Source organism: Hyla sarda, unplaced genomic scaffold (assembly GCF_029499605.1).
Source record: "Hyla sarda isolate aHylSar1 unplaced genomic scaffold, aHylSar1.hap1 scaffold_1946, whole genome shotgun sequence".
Classification (NCBI taxonomy): domain Eukaryota; kingdom Metazoa; phylum Chordata; class Amphibia; order Anura; family Hylidae; genus Hyla; species Hyla sarda.
In genome coordinates, this window is record NW_026608602.1 from 18,338 (window position 1) to 32,327 (window position 13,990).

Here is a 13,990-nt window from a genome sequence, read left to right on the forward strand (position 1 = left end):
CGACCGTACTAACTATGTAACTATGTAACATAACATGGGGGGGGGGGTCTCCTGGCTGTTCACACAGGTGTGTCATTGCTGTACATTGACCATGCATTGCTTCTGTGGTATTGCAAAGGCAAAGACAAATGCTTCCAGCCATCCATTGCACTAATGGATTGGTCATCAGCTGGCTGTCTATGTCCCGCATCAATATAGACCAAAGTACAGAGGGTTAGGCTATGCTATTGTGCACCTACCTGATGCATCAGAAGGTGCGAGGCCCTTGCTAAATTCTGTGCACAGACTTTGAGATCTATACTTTAGACTGTATCTAAACCTGCTCCAACATGGACTGACATTCTGGCCTACTTTCAGCCGATGCGACTTGTCTGTCGCTGAACAGTCGCTTTTTATGTATTCAGCACCTATGTATAATGTTGTAAAAATGCTCTAGAAGCTAAAGTCGCAGAAATGTCACACATATTCGGCCTGCAACTTTCTGTGCGACAAATTCAGACAGGAAAAATCAGTATAAATCCTTAGAAAATTATCCCCCAGTGTCTCCATCTGCTGGCGGTATTGAATAAGCATTGCTGCACTGATGGGGTATGCATTAGACGAAAAAAAAGAAGAAAAAGAAGAATAATACGCCCAGAAAAGAGGCGAAAAGGAGAAAAACGTAAAAAAACGTGAAAAAAAAGTAAGAGGAAGAGAAGGGAAAAAAAGGTGGAAATGGGTTTAAAAGTGATTTCGGCGGAGAAATATATATATATATATATATATATATATATATATATATATATATATACGCGCACACACACACATATATATAAACGTATTCTCCGTTGAGATATTGCAGCCGCTGCTGTGTCCAGGCCCAGGAGCCTTAGCACTGTGCTGTGATGTCACTCAATACCACTGACATCACTAGGTGTAAACAACATCTCTCCTTTGCTGTGTATGTGACTATGGAGCTGTTTGGTGATGTCGTCTATTATGGCCTTCATAGAAGCAACAGGAGATTGTTGCATCCATCTAGAACCCTCAGAACTACAGTGCTATGATGTCACTCACTTCCACAGGCCTTGCAGAGTGTAAACAACAACAACCCAGCTTTGTTGTGTATGTAACCATAGGGATTTGTGATGTCACCTAGAACCTTCACAGCAGCGACAGCTTTATGAGGAGCATCAGCACTGCTCTGCCTGAGCAGAACCATCACCGCCATAGGTTGTCAAATAACCCGGATTTAACCCACACAGGTAAGTCCAATGGGGTGCAGGCATGTCCTCTATGCTTACAGCTTCCCGTGGGTGTTGGTTTGATACCGTTTGGGGACAGCCAAGGAGGCATCTGCAGGCAACAAAGGTAGGTGTGTGCTTGTGTGTGTGTTTCCTATGCAGATCCTAAGCCCAGTGTCACATGCAAGTAGGAGGAGTAAGAAGGGTTCCTGGCAAATCCGGGTTATGGATTGCATTTAAAAAGGCCCCGTGGGAGTGCAATGGGCCCCTGTCTTGCTGCTTAGCAATAATGGTATGGGTTTAGGTTCTGCTGTGTGTACTGGTGGTTGACTGCCCCCCAGCGCAGAGTGTGCATGGAAAATTGTCTGGCAGCCTCCCTGACAGCAAGCAGTGATAGTGCCCATGAAGGGGACCTTGTTGGGCCCGCCCCTTTCACGGTTATCGCTTCTCGGCCTTTTGGCTAAGATCAAGTGTAGTATCTGTTCTTATCAGTTTAATATCTGATACGTCCCCTATCTGGGGACCATATATTAAATGGATTTTTGAGAACGGGGGCCGATTTCGAAGCTTGCTTCCGTCGCCCTATGCATTGACCCGATATGGCAGTATCTTCGGGTACAGTGCACCACCCCCTTACAGGGTTAAAAAGAAAGATTCCTACTTTCATTGCTACCTGCTTGCTGGCTGGCTAGCCAGCTAGCCAGCCCTGTGGGCCTTGCTGCTGCTGCAGCCAAAAAACAAAAGGTGGTGCTGCTGCTGCTGCTTCTGCTGCTTCTGCTTGTGTCTGGCCGCTGTTGGAGCGTCCAGGCACAGGACTTCTGCTGCTGCTGACTAAATGGCCTCCTTAATTGGATCATTTGAGTAGCCAGCACACCTGTGCAGGTAGGGCATGACATGATAGGCAGCTGCCTTGATAGCGGGTGGGTGCTGAATGTTCCTAATTGACAAAATAAGATTAATGCTTATGAAGAAATATAAAATCTCATCCCTTCCCCAATATCGCGCCACACCCCTACCCCTTAATTCCCTGGTTGAACTTGATGGACATATGTCTTTTTTCGACCGTACTAACTATGTAACTATGTAACATAACATGGGGGGGGGTCTCCTGGCTGTTCACACAGGTGTGTCATTGCTGTACATTGACCATGCATTGCTTCTGTGGTATTGCAAAGGCAAAGACAAATGCTTCCAGCCATCCATTGCACTAATGGATTGGTCATCAGCTGGCTGTCTATGTCCCGCATCAATATAGACCAAAGTACAGAGGGTTAGGCTATGCTATTGTGCACCTACCTGATGCATCAGAAGGTGCGAGGCCCTTGCTAAATTCTGTGCACAGACTTTGAGATCTATACTTTAGACTGTATCTAAACCTGCTCCAACATGGACTGACATTCTGGCCTACTTTCAGCCGATGCGACTTGTCTGTCGCTGAACAGTCGCTTTTTATGTATTCAGCACCTATGTATAATGTTGTAAAAATGCTCTAGAAGCTAAAGTCGCAGAAATGTCACACATATTCGGCCTGCAACTTTCTGTGCGACAAATTCAGACAGGAAAAATCAGTATAAATCCTTAGAAAATTATCCCCCAGTGTCTCCATCTGCTGGCGGTATTGAATAAGCATTGCTGCACTGATGGGGTATGCATTAGACGAAAAAAAAGAAGAAAAAGAAGAATAATACGCCCAGAAAAGAGGCGAAAAGGAGAAAAACGTAAAAAAACGTGAAAAAAAAGTAAGAGGAAGAGAAGGGAAAAAAAGGTGGAAATGGGTTTAAAAGTGATTTCGGCGGAGAAATATATATATATATATATATATATATATATATATATATATATACGCGCACACACACACATATATATAAACGTATTCTCCGTTGAGATATTGCAGCCGCTGCTGTGTCCAGGCCCAGGAGCCTTAGCACTGTGCTGTGATGTCACTCAATACCACTGACATCACTAGGTGTAAACAACATCTCTCCTTTGCTGTGTATGTGACTATGGAGCTGTTTGGTGATGTCGTCTATTATGGCCTTCATAGAAGCAACAGGAGATTGTTGCATCCATCTAGAACCCTCAGAACTACAGTGCTATGATGTCACTCACTTCCACAGGCCTTGCAGAGTGTAAACAACAACAACCCAGCTTTGTTGTGTATGTAACCATAGGGATTTGTGATGTCACCTAGAACCTTCACAGCAGCGACAGCTTTATGAGGAGCATCAGCACTGCTCTGCCTGAGCAGAACCATCACCGCCATAGGTTGTCAAATAACCCGGATTTAACCCACACAGGTAAGTCCAATGGGGTGCAGGCATGTCCTCTATGCTTACAGCTTCCCGTGGGTGTTGGTTTGATACCGTTTGGGGACAGCCAAGGAGGCATCTGCAGGCAACAAAGGTAGGTGTGTGCTTGTGTGTGTGTTTCCTATGCAGATCCTAAGCCCAGTGTCACATGCAAGTAGGAGGAGTAAGAAGGGTTCCTGGCAAATCCGGGTTATGGATTGCATTTAAAAAGGCCCCGTGGGAGTGCAATGGGCCCCTGTCTTGCTGCTTAGCAATAATGGTATGGGTTTAGGTTCTGCTGTGTGTACTGGTGGTTGACTGCCCCCCAGCCCAGAGTGTGCATGGAAAATTGTCTGGCAGCCTCCCTGACAGCAAGCAGTGATAGTGCCCATGAAGGGGACCTTGTTGGGCCCGCCCCTTTCACGGTTATCGCTTCTCGGCCTTTTGGCTAAGATCAAGTGTAGTATCTGCATTTGGTCTGGTCGGAAGGTGTCTGTGGTACCCCGCTTCTCGGCCTTGGGGGATTGTCTCTCCTTACGGAGGGACTTCACCCCCTTGCTGCTATTGGGGAGCGGGCTTAGTCCACGGACAACGGGTTGCGATCCCCCTGTCTCTGGGACCTTGTATCTCAGAAGGCATTTTCGGTACGTTGAGCGTTACCTGTAGCTTCGGAAGCACCTAGGGTACCCCCGACCTCTGCCTTGGGTAAGGGTTCCGCTTTTATAGCGGGATTCCGAGCCCCTGCTGCTATTGGGGAAGGGGCTTAGTCCCTGGGTGTGGAAGATGCCGTTCTCCTGGGCTTTCCCCTCTGGGGAAATGTCGATGCGAAATACCATCCGCATAGAGGTGTCGGAGAGCCATCGTCAGTTGAAGAACCTCCGCTTCATTGCGGAGGTGATTCTTCTTGACTACTTCCGCCTCAATAGGGAGGACATCCTGTGTCTAAATGACCAGGAAAGCCGTGGCCTGTATACCGTCACCTTCACGGCCACGGCGTGTTGCGATAACATCTATGCAACCTTGTCTGGTGCGGACCAGAGGGACGATCGACTCGACGGTCTTTCGTTCCAGTTCCTCTATGGTGAGGAACATATACCGTTGGTGGTGGCTATGCACAGCCCTCATGTGACCACGGAGGATATAGCCACTTTTCTTCGGCGATACTGCGAAGAGGTGCGATTCGCAAACAAAATCTTGAACTCCGTGCGGTTCTGGAACGGCAAGAGGAAGTTCTGGGTCAAGCTCCGTAAGGATCCCGGTGGTATTGGGGGTCTTTGCCATCCGCCCCCAAATTTTGCCATCGGGAGAGTTCGGGGCTTCCTGTTCTATCCTCAAATGCCTATGTATTGCCGAAATTGCTTGAGGTTTGGCCACACCCAGGAGACCTGCGGCGCGGAGCGTGTGATTCGCTGCAATAGGTGTGGCCAAGAAGGTCACATAGCCTCAAGATGTAGCCATACGATAAGGTGCAACCTCTGCGGAGAGGAAAATCACGATTTTAATTCCTGTCCCCATAAAGCAAAAACTACGATGGGTGGGTCAAGGCTGGGCCCACCCAAAGAGGGGACAGGACAAAAGACGTCCTTTTTTAAGATGCCCAAACCCCAGATGGCAGGTACTGATGGGTCCAGGCCCAAGACCTCTGGTGCTCCATCGGGGGGCCCACCGGTGGTAGTGCTAGGGGGAGGCCATGGGGATTCCACGAAGCCCGGGCGGGTGATCGAGTTTACTGCCCGGGAAATTGAAAGACGTCGATCGACTTCCTACCTGGCTCAAGAGCCCGCCGAAACTTCTGAAGGGGGCTCACCTGTGGCGGGTGGCAGCCGACGGGCCTCGGTGGGGGCAAAAGTGGACCCAAAATTGCAGCATAAGCCAGGTACTGGCTTGGCCCAGGGTCGCCCTGCTCCGGACGAAGAGGCCCCGGTGAAAGCCCGCCGGAAGGGGAGCCAGGTGGCCAGGTCTGAGCCCGGTCCTGTTACTCCGCCTATACAGGACAGGGCCAAGAAGACAAGTGGCGCCAAACCAGGGTTTGCTGCCCCGCCAGCAGTGGACCCAGTGGGTAAAACTGGCCATCGTCGATCGATGGGGAAGTTGGAGCAACAGTCCTCAGCAACGCTTGCTGGGGAACAAGCGATGAAAACTTCCCAAGGTAGCGGCAAAGGTTCCGGAAAAGAGGCCTCACAGGCCCCTGTGCAGCAGTTCCAGTCGTCAAATGATGAAAGAAGACGCAGATCCATCAGCCGGGGGCCAGAGATTACATCGAGTGAGAGCAACACAGAGGATATGGACAGCAGTGTGACATTTAAAAGACAAAGAGAAGAAGAAGAGGAAGACATTCAAAGGAAAGCGGCGTGCCGTAGTTCGGACGAGAGCGAGCTCAGGGTCGGGGCATCATCGATCTCAAGCTCCGACCCTCAGAACATCAAGGAGCTGATGACCCCGCAGGCGGGGGATGACGGTACGCAGCTTATTATTGACTTTGATTCTCCAAGCACGGACTCTCCATAAACTATGCCTATCCCTGTAAAAATTGCCTCACTCAATGTGAGGTCCTTAAAGAGCCCTGATCGCAGGGCTGCTTTATTTTCTTATCTAGAGACATGTGACTTTGACCTTTGCCTGCTACAAGAATGTGGAATCCCTAGTAAAATGGACTATAAAGACTTAAAAGAAGACTGGAAGCTGGGCCCATCCATATGGTCCGGTGCAAATGACTGTCGTTCTGTGGGTGTTGGGCTGCTCTGCCGAGGCCAGTCCTTTTCTATTCATACAGTAACTGAGATTGTGCCTGGCAGAGCTCTTTTAATTCATCTATATTTTAATGGACTTTTAATTCGTGTTTTAAATGTGTATGCCCCTCCTGATAAACAGGAGCGGGCAGAACTATTTGAAATTTTACCACTGTTTTGTGTTGGGTCTTCCCCCCTGCTGGTGGGAGGTGATTTTAACTGCATACGTGATGGGGAACACCGGCAGGGTGGGGATATTAATCGTAAAGACCGCACTTCTTACCTGCTTAAAAATTTTATTGATGATTTTAATTTGAAAGATTGCTGGAAGGATCTCTTGCCGGAGGACCCAGGCGCCACATGGTCCAATGGAAGAGTGAGCTCCAGAATCGATTTTATTTTTTCCTCTAGAGCTTTTAAACCCCTGAAATGCACGCTCGAGCAGAATATCTTCTCTGATCATAAGCTCCTCTTGGTGGGCCTGGAGCTAGAGGGGGAGCAAAAAGCAAAAAGGGGCCTCTGGAGATTAAACACCACACTCCTAGAGGACCCTGAGATAAAAGAGGAGTTTGTGCGGACCTACCAATGCTGGCAATCACAAAGAAAACCCCACGAGCCTATGCTGCACTGGTGGGAGGGCACCAAATCTAAAATCAGATTTTTTTTTATCAAAGCAGGTAAGAAGAAGGCAAAAATGGAAAAACAGTGGTTTTATGTTCTTAACATGCGTTTAAATGTACTTTTTAAATTGAAAGAAGCTGGTATGGATGTAGAAAATGATATTTTAAACCTTAAAACTGAAATAAAACATGCCATAGAAAAGAAAGGGAAACAAATCATTTTTAACTCACATGTGCAGCACCTGGAGGAGGGCGAGAAATGTTCCCGTTTCTTTTTTAAAAAAGTGATGAATAGGAGGGATATCATCCAAAACCTTGAGGGTGAATCCACTCCAAAAGGCATGTTAGATGCAGTTTTTAACTTCTACCAGCTTCTTTTTAATAAGAAAGATCTTAATCCATCCTTTTTAGAACATGTTCTTAATTCCCTTGATTTTAAGCTAGATGTTTTAGACCAGGAGGTTTTATCCCGTGATCTTAACTTAGATGAACTTTTATTTGTTTTTAAAAGTTTTTCTAGTGGGAAGGCCCCTGGGGAAGATGGTTTACCCATCGAATTTTATTTAGCTTTTTGGGATATTTTAAAGGATGATATGGTTTTATTGTATAAAGAAACTTTTATTGTTAATGAACTTCCCCCTTCCTGGAGGAGGGGGATTGTATCATTACTTTTTAAAAAGGGTGAAAAGGATATGCTAAAAAATTGGCGCCCCATCACACTTTTAAATGTCGATTATAAAGTTTTAGCCAAGTTATTAGCTGTCCGTTTTAAACCTTTTATTCATAAATTAATTCACCCAAATCAGGTTTGTGGGGTACCTGGAAGGTCTATAGCTGAATCCCTAAATATTTTAAGAGATGTTTTATGGTATTTTAAGGATAGAAATCAAACTGTAGCAATTTTATCCTTAGACTTTGAAAAAGCCTTTGATAGGGTCTCCCATGAATACCTGTTTTTAGTTCTTAAAAAGATGGCAGTGCCTGAAACGATTTTAAGCCGAATCATGCTTTTATACCGATCCTGTTTTAGTCAAGTCTCTGTTAATGGCTTTTTAACCAGCGGTGTTCCTCTTTTATCAGGTGTCAAACAGGGCTGCCCCCTGTCCCCACTCCTTTTTATTTGCGCAATCGAACCACTGATGGCCCTCCTCAGAAAAGACCGGGTAGTAAGAGGCGTACCGATACCTGGTGGAGGAGGGACCCATCTAAAGGTGTTGGGGTACATGGATGATGTCACCATACTGTGCCCGGACTCTCCATCCATGAGGGGGGCATTGAGGAACACCAGCTATTTCTGCGAGGTCTCTGGTTTTAAGCTAAACACAGATAAATGTGACTGTTTTTATATTGGCTCCTGGGATTCATCCATCACCCCAGGAGTCACAATGCAACAGGATCAAATTAAAGTTTTAGGTATTGTTTTTAACCAGGTCAATGATGGGAGCCCTAACTGGGATTCAGCTATAGCTAAGATGGAGAAGAAGATTTTAATGTGGAATCTTAGAAACCTTACCATGGAGGGGAAGATTTTAATAATAAAGATGGTTTTACTCCCTATTATGCTATACATTGCCATGGTATTTCCTCCATCTATTTTATACATTAAAAAAGTAACTAGAATTGTTTTTTCTTTTTTATGGGGTTCAAAAATGGAGAAATTAAAGCGTGATTTTATGTACAAAAGTAAAGATAATGGCGGGAAAGATGTTCCTAACCTTTTTACTTTCTTTTACATAAAGTATTTCTGTTTCTGTTTTAAAATTATTAAATCCGATGGCATTTTTAGCTGCTTTTTAAGGTACGCTGCGGGCATGGTTTTTAAAAGATGGTTGCGCATCCCTCTGAACGCTCCGGTGCTTCTGTGTCCCCCAAAACATTATGTGGTGTTGGAAAAGACAGTCAGGCTCCTAGGTCTCCAAGATTTGGAGCCTGACATACTGGGGGACCAGAGAAAGGTATCAAAGGTCCTCAGGCGGAGTGAGGTTACCCTGGCAGTGTCCAATTTCACACAGGCAAGATCCAAAAAGGTATGGCGGAACGTGTACGGGAAGTTTCTGGCGAATGTACACAGGGATCTTGCCTGGGCAATCGTCCACCAGTGCCTCCCTACTCGTGAGTTCCAGCACAGGCGAGGACTGGTGGCGAGAGCCAAGTGCCCGAGAGATGGCTGCGGAGTGGACGAAACGGTGCTGCACATATTTTGGAACTGCCCTTTTGCACGGGAGCTTTGGAGGAAGGTAGGCCCACTTTTGAAGTGGGCCTGCGGCCTAAAAGATTTTAGTCACGAATGTGTCTTTTACGGTCTTTTTAACTGCCCCAATTTTAAACAGCAGATGATCTGCTGGATGATTATTAATTGTTTTAAAAATGCCATCTGGAAAGTTAGGAACATCTTACTTTTTAAACATGATTTTATTGATGTTAAAAACTGTATAAAGCTGGCCCTGAGTGAGATGTACATCTATTACCTAAGAGACAAGAAACAGTTGGGGGCCAGCGAGGCAGCATCCATGTGGTGTCTGCCTCTATGGAACGAAATAACAGTATAATCAGTTTTTATGACATTTGTATAATGTTTTATCCTGCCATTTTTATTTTTTCTCCTTTTATTACTGGTTTTATTATTTGTATTTTAAAACTTTTGTGAACCTTTTATTATTTTGCATTTTAAATTTTGTATGGTTTCTTATTTATTCAATAAAATTTTGTTGAAACCTTATCTGTTCTTATCAGTTTAATATCTGATACGTCCCCTATCTGGGGACCATATATTAAATGGATTTTTGAGAACGGGGGCCGATTTCGAAGCTTGCTTCCGTCGCCCTATGCATTGACCCGATATGGCAGTATCTTCGGGTACAGTGCACCACCCCCTTACAGGGTTAAAAAGAAAGATTCCTACTTTCATTGCTACCTGCTTGCTGGCTAGCCAGCTAGCCAGCCCTGTGGGCCTTGCTGCTGCTGCAGCCAAAAAACAAAAGGTGGTGCTGCTGCTGCTGCTTCTGCTGCTTCTGCTTGTGTCTGGCCGCTGTTGGAGCGTCCAGGCACAGGACTTCTGCTGCTGCTGACTAAATGGCCTCCTTAATTGGATCATTTGAGTAGCCAGCACACCTGTGCAGGTAGGGCATGACATGATAGGCAGCTGCCTTGATAGCGGGTGGGTGCTGAATGTTCCTAATTGACAAAATAAGATTAATGCTTATGAAGAAATATAAAATCTCATCCCTTCCCCAATATCGCGCCACACCCCTACCCCTTAATTCCCTGGTTGAACTTGATGGACATATGTCTTTTTTCGACCGTACTAACTATGTAACTATGTAACATAACATGGGGGGGGGGTCTCCTGGCTGTTCACACAGGTGTGTCATTGCTGTACATTGACCATGCATTGCTTCTGTGGTATTGCAAAGGCAAAGACAAATGCTTCCAGCCATCCATTGCACTAATGGATTGGTCATCAGCTGGCTGTCTATGTCCCGCATCAATATAGACCAAAGTACAGAGGGTTAGGCTATGCTATTGTGCACCTACCTGATGCATCAGAAGGTGCGAGGCCCTTGCTAAATTCTGTGCACAGACTTTGAGATCTATACTTTAGACTGTATCTAAACCTGCTCCAACATGGACTGACATTCTGGCCTACTTTCAGCCGATGCGACTTGTCTGTCGCTGAACAGTCGCTTTTTATGTATTCAGCACCTATGTATAATGTTGTAAAAATGCTCTAGAAGCTAAAGTCGCAGAAATGTCACACATATTCGGCCTGCAACTTTCTGTGCGACAAATTCAGACAGGAAAAATCAGTATAAATCCTTAGAAAATTATCCCCCAGTGTCTCCATCTGCTGGCGGTATTGAATAAGCATTGCTGCACTGATGGGGTATGCATTAGACGAAAAAAAAGAAGAAAAAGAAGAATAATACGCCCAGAAAAGAGGCGAAAAGGAGAAAAACGTAAAAAAACGTGAAAAAAAAGTAAGAGGAAGAGAAGGGAAAAAAAGGTGGAAATGGGTTTAAAAGTGATTTCGGCGGAGAATATATATATATATATATATATATATATATATATATATATATACGCGCACACACACACATATATATAAACGTATTCTCCGTTGAGATATTGCAGCCGCTGCTGTGTCCAGGCCCAGGAGCCTTAGCACTGTGCTGTGATGTCACTCAATACCACTGACATCACTAGGTGTAAACAACATCTCTCCTTTGCTGTGTATGTGACTATGGAGCTGTTTGGTGATGTCGTCTATTATGGCCTTCATAGAAGCAACAGGAGATTGTTGCATCCATCTAGAACCCTCAGAACTACAGTGCTATGATGTCACTCACTTCCACAGGCCTTGCAGAGTGTAAACAACAACAACCCAGCTTTGTTGTGTATGTAACCATAGGGATTTGTGATGTCACCTAGAACCTTCACAGCAGCGACAGCTTTATGAGGAGCATCAGCACTGCTCTGCCTGAGCAGAACCATCACCGCCATAGGTTGTCAAATAACCCGGATTTAACCCACACAGGTAAGTCCAATGGGGTGCAGGCATGTCCTCTATGCTTACAGCTTCCCGTGGGTGTTGGTTTGATACCGTTTGGGGACAGCCAAGGAGGCATCTGCAGGCAACAAAGGTAGGTGTGTGCTTGTGTGTGTGTTTCCTATGCAGATCCTAAGCCCAGTGTCACATGCAAGTAGGAGGAGTAAGAAGGGTTCCTGGCAAATCCGGGTTATGGATTGCATTTAAAAAGGCCCCGTGGGAGTGCAATGGGCCCCTGTCTTGCTGCTTAGCAATAATGGTATGGGTTTAGGTTCTGCTGTGTGTACTGGTGGTTGACTGCCCCCCAGCCCAGAGTGTGCATGGAAAATTGTCTGGCAGCCTCCCTGACAGCAAGCAGTGATAGTGCCCATGAAGGGGACCTTGTTGGGCCCGCCCCTTTCACGGTTATCGCTTCTCGGCCTTTTGGCTAAGATCAAGTGTAGTATCTGTTCTTATCAGTTTTCATGCTGGTGGGGATGGGTGCTGCATGGAGGATGCAGGTGTACCAGGGCTTTCCGGGGCTGGTTCTGAGGAATCAGCTCGACGGCTGCCCCGATGTGACCTGTTCCCTCCGGGTCTCGCCATGAGGCTGAGAGGGTCTAGAGCCGAGGTACTTTTGTGCCTCGGGGAGTGGTGACCCCGAGGTGCCGAAACTCACTGGGAGAATAGGCTCACTGAGTTGAAGCACGGGCACCATAATCTCTTCACCTTGTGGCACTCACCTCTTGATTCCCGGCCTTCTGGCTAGGATCAGAGAAATTTTTATAGATCCGGCCGGATGTCCGGGCAGTATATCTGCACACATTCACTTATTTATTTCTTTTTTGTCTCACTGTGTCACTTTTTGCGTGTTGTGTGTTCACAGGATTTGTCAGGATGCGGTAGCCCTTCTGGGTGTCCCTCCTGGCGGTCTAGGGGAGGTGTGTGTGGCCATTAGGTTCCGCACCTCCCTGCAAACACCCCGGGTACTCCTGCTTTGGCAGGGTACCTACCGTAATCGGCTCTGCGGGCAGATACCTTGGCCAACGCCAAGGGGGATGCCGGGAGCATTTGTGGTCCCCTAGTAGCTTCGGCGAAAAGGGACATCGAACCTGGAACCTCGCAGGTACCTTTTGGTCCGGAGGTGAAGGGTAAGGTTTGTTGGGGGGCCTCTCTCCTATTGGAGAAGGGCTTGCGATAGACCGCATCCTTTGTGCACGTTTTTTTTAGTGTAACACGTTTGCACTTTTTCTTGCACTTTGGGTGAATCGAAAGCACGTTCCTCGGCTTTAGAAAAAAAAAAAAAAAAATCTGTTCTTATCAGTTTAATATCTGATACGTCCCCTATCTGGGGACCATATATTAAATGGATTTTTGAGAACGGGGGCCGATTTCGAAGCTTGCTTCCGTCGCCCTATGCATTGACCCGATATGGCAGTATCTTCGGGTACAGTGCACCACCCCCTTACAGGGTTAAAAAGAAAGATTCCTACTTTCATTGCTACCTGCTTGCTGGCTAGCCAGCTAGCCAGCCCTGTGGGCCTTGCTGCTGCTGCAGCCAAAAAACAAAAGGTGGTGCTGCTGCTGCTGCTTCTGCTGCTTCTGCTTGTGTCTGGCCGCTGTTGGAGCGTCCAGGCACAGGACTTCTGCTGCTGCTGACTAAATGGCCTCCTTAATTGGATCATTTGAGTAGCCAGCACACCTGTGCAGGTAGGGCATGACATGATAGGCAGCTGCCTTGATAGCGGGTGGGTGCTGAATGTTCCTAATTGACAAAATAAGATTAATGCTTATGAAGAAATATAAAATCTCATCCCTTTCCCAATATCGCGCCACACCCCTACCCCTTAATTCCCTGGTTGAACTTGATGGACATATGTCTTTTTTCGACCGTACTAACTATGTAACTATGTAACATAACATGGGGGGGGGGGGGGGGGTCTCCTGGCTGTTCACACAGGTGTGTCATTGCTGTACATTGACCATGCATTGCTTCTGTGGTATTGCAAAGGCAAAGACAAATGCTTCCAGCCATCCATTGCACTAATGGATTGGTCATCAGCTGGCTGTCTATGTCCCGCATCAATATAGACCAAAGTACAGAGGGTTAGGCTATGCTATTGTGCACCTACCTGATGCATCAGAAGGTGCGAGGCCCTTGCTAAATTCTGTGCACAGACTTTGAGATCTATACTTTAGACTGTATCTAAACCTGCTCCAACATGGACTGACATTCTGGCCTACTTTCAGCCGATGCGACTTGTCTGTCGCTGAACAGTCGCTTTTTATGTATTCAGCACCTATGTATAATGTTGTAAAAATGCTCTAGAAGCTAAAGTCGCAGAAATGTCACACATATTCGGCCTGCAACTTTCTGTGCGACAAATTCAGACAGGAAAAATCAGTATAAATCCTTAGAAAATTATCCCCCAGTGTCTCCATCTGCTGGCGGTATTGAATAAGCATTGCTGCACTGATGGGGTATGCATTAGACGAAAAAAAAGAAGAAAAAGAAGAATAATACGCCCAGAAAAGAGGCGAAAAGGAGAAAAACGTAAAAAAACGTGAAAAAAAAGTAAGAGGAAGAGAAGGGAAAAAAAGGTGG

General features: G+C 46.2%; 2 non-coding genes and 3 pseudogenes across 2 annotated transcripts; all 5 read left to right on the forward strand.

Moving 5' to 3' along the window:
* Window positions 1–1,663: 1,663 nt before the first annotated feature.
* On the forward strand, window positions 1,664–1,854 carry LOC130316667 (U2 spliceosomal RNA). Its single transcript, XR_008863951.1, has one exon. It is a non-coding gene; the product is annotated as a U2 spliceosomal RNA (small nuclear RNA).
* A 2,085-nt stretch (window positions 1,855–3,939) lies between these two features.
* Window positions 3,940–4,018, forward strand: LOC130316688 (U2 spliceosomal RNA; annotated as a pseudogene).
* Window positions 4,019–9,546: 5,528 nt separating this feature from the next.
* On the forward strand, window positions 9,547–9,732 carry LOC130316681 (U2 spliceosomal RNA). The gene has a single exon (XR_008863964.1). It is a non-coding gene; the product is annotated as a U2 spliceosomal RNA (small nuclear RNA).
* A 2,081-nt stretch (window positions 9,733–11,813) lies between these two features.
* On the forward strand, window positions 11,814–11,973 carry LOC130316685 (U2 spliceosomal RNA; annotated as a pseudogene).
* Window positions 11,974–12,667: 694 nt separating this feature from the next.
* Window positions 12,668–12,848, forward strand: LOC130316683 (U2 spliceosomal RNA; annotated as a pseudogene).
* Window positions 12,849–13,990: the final 1,142 nt, after the last annotated feature.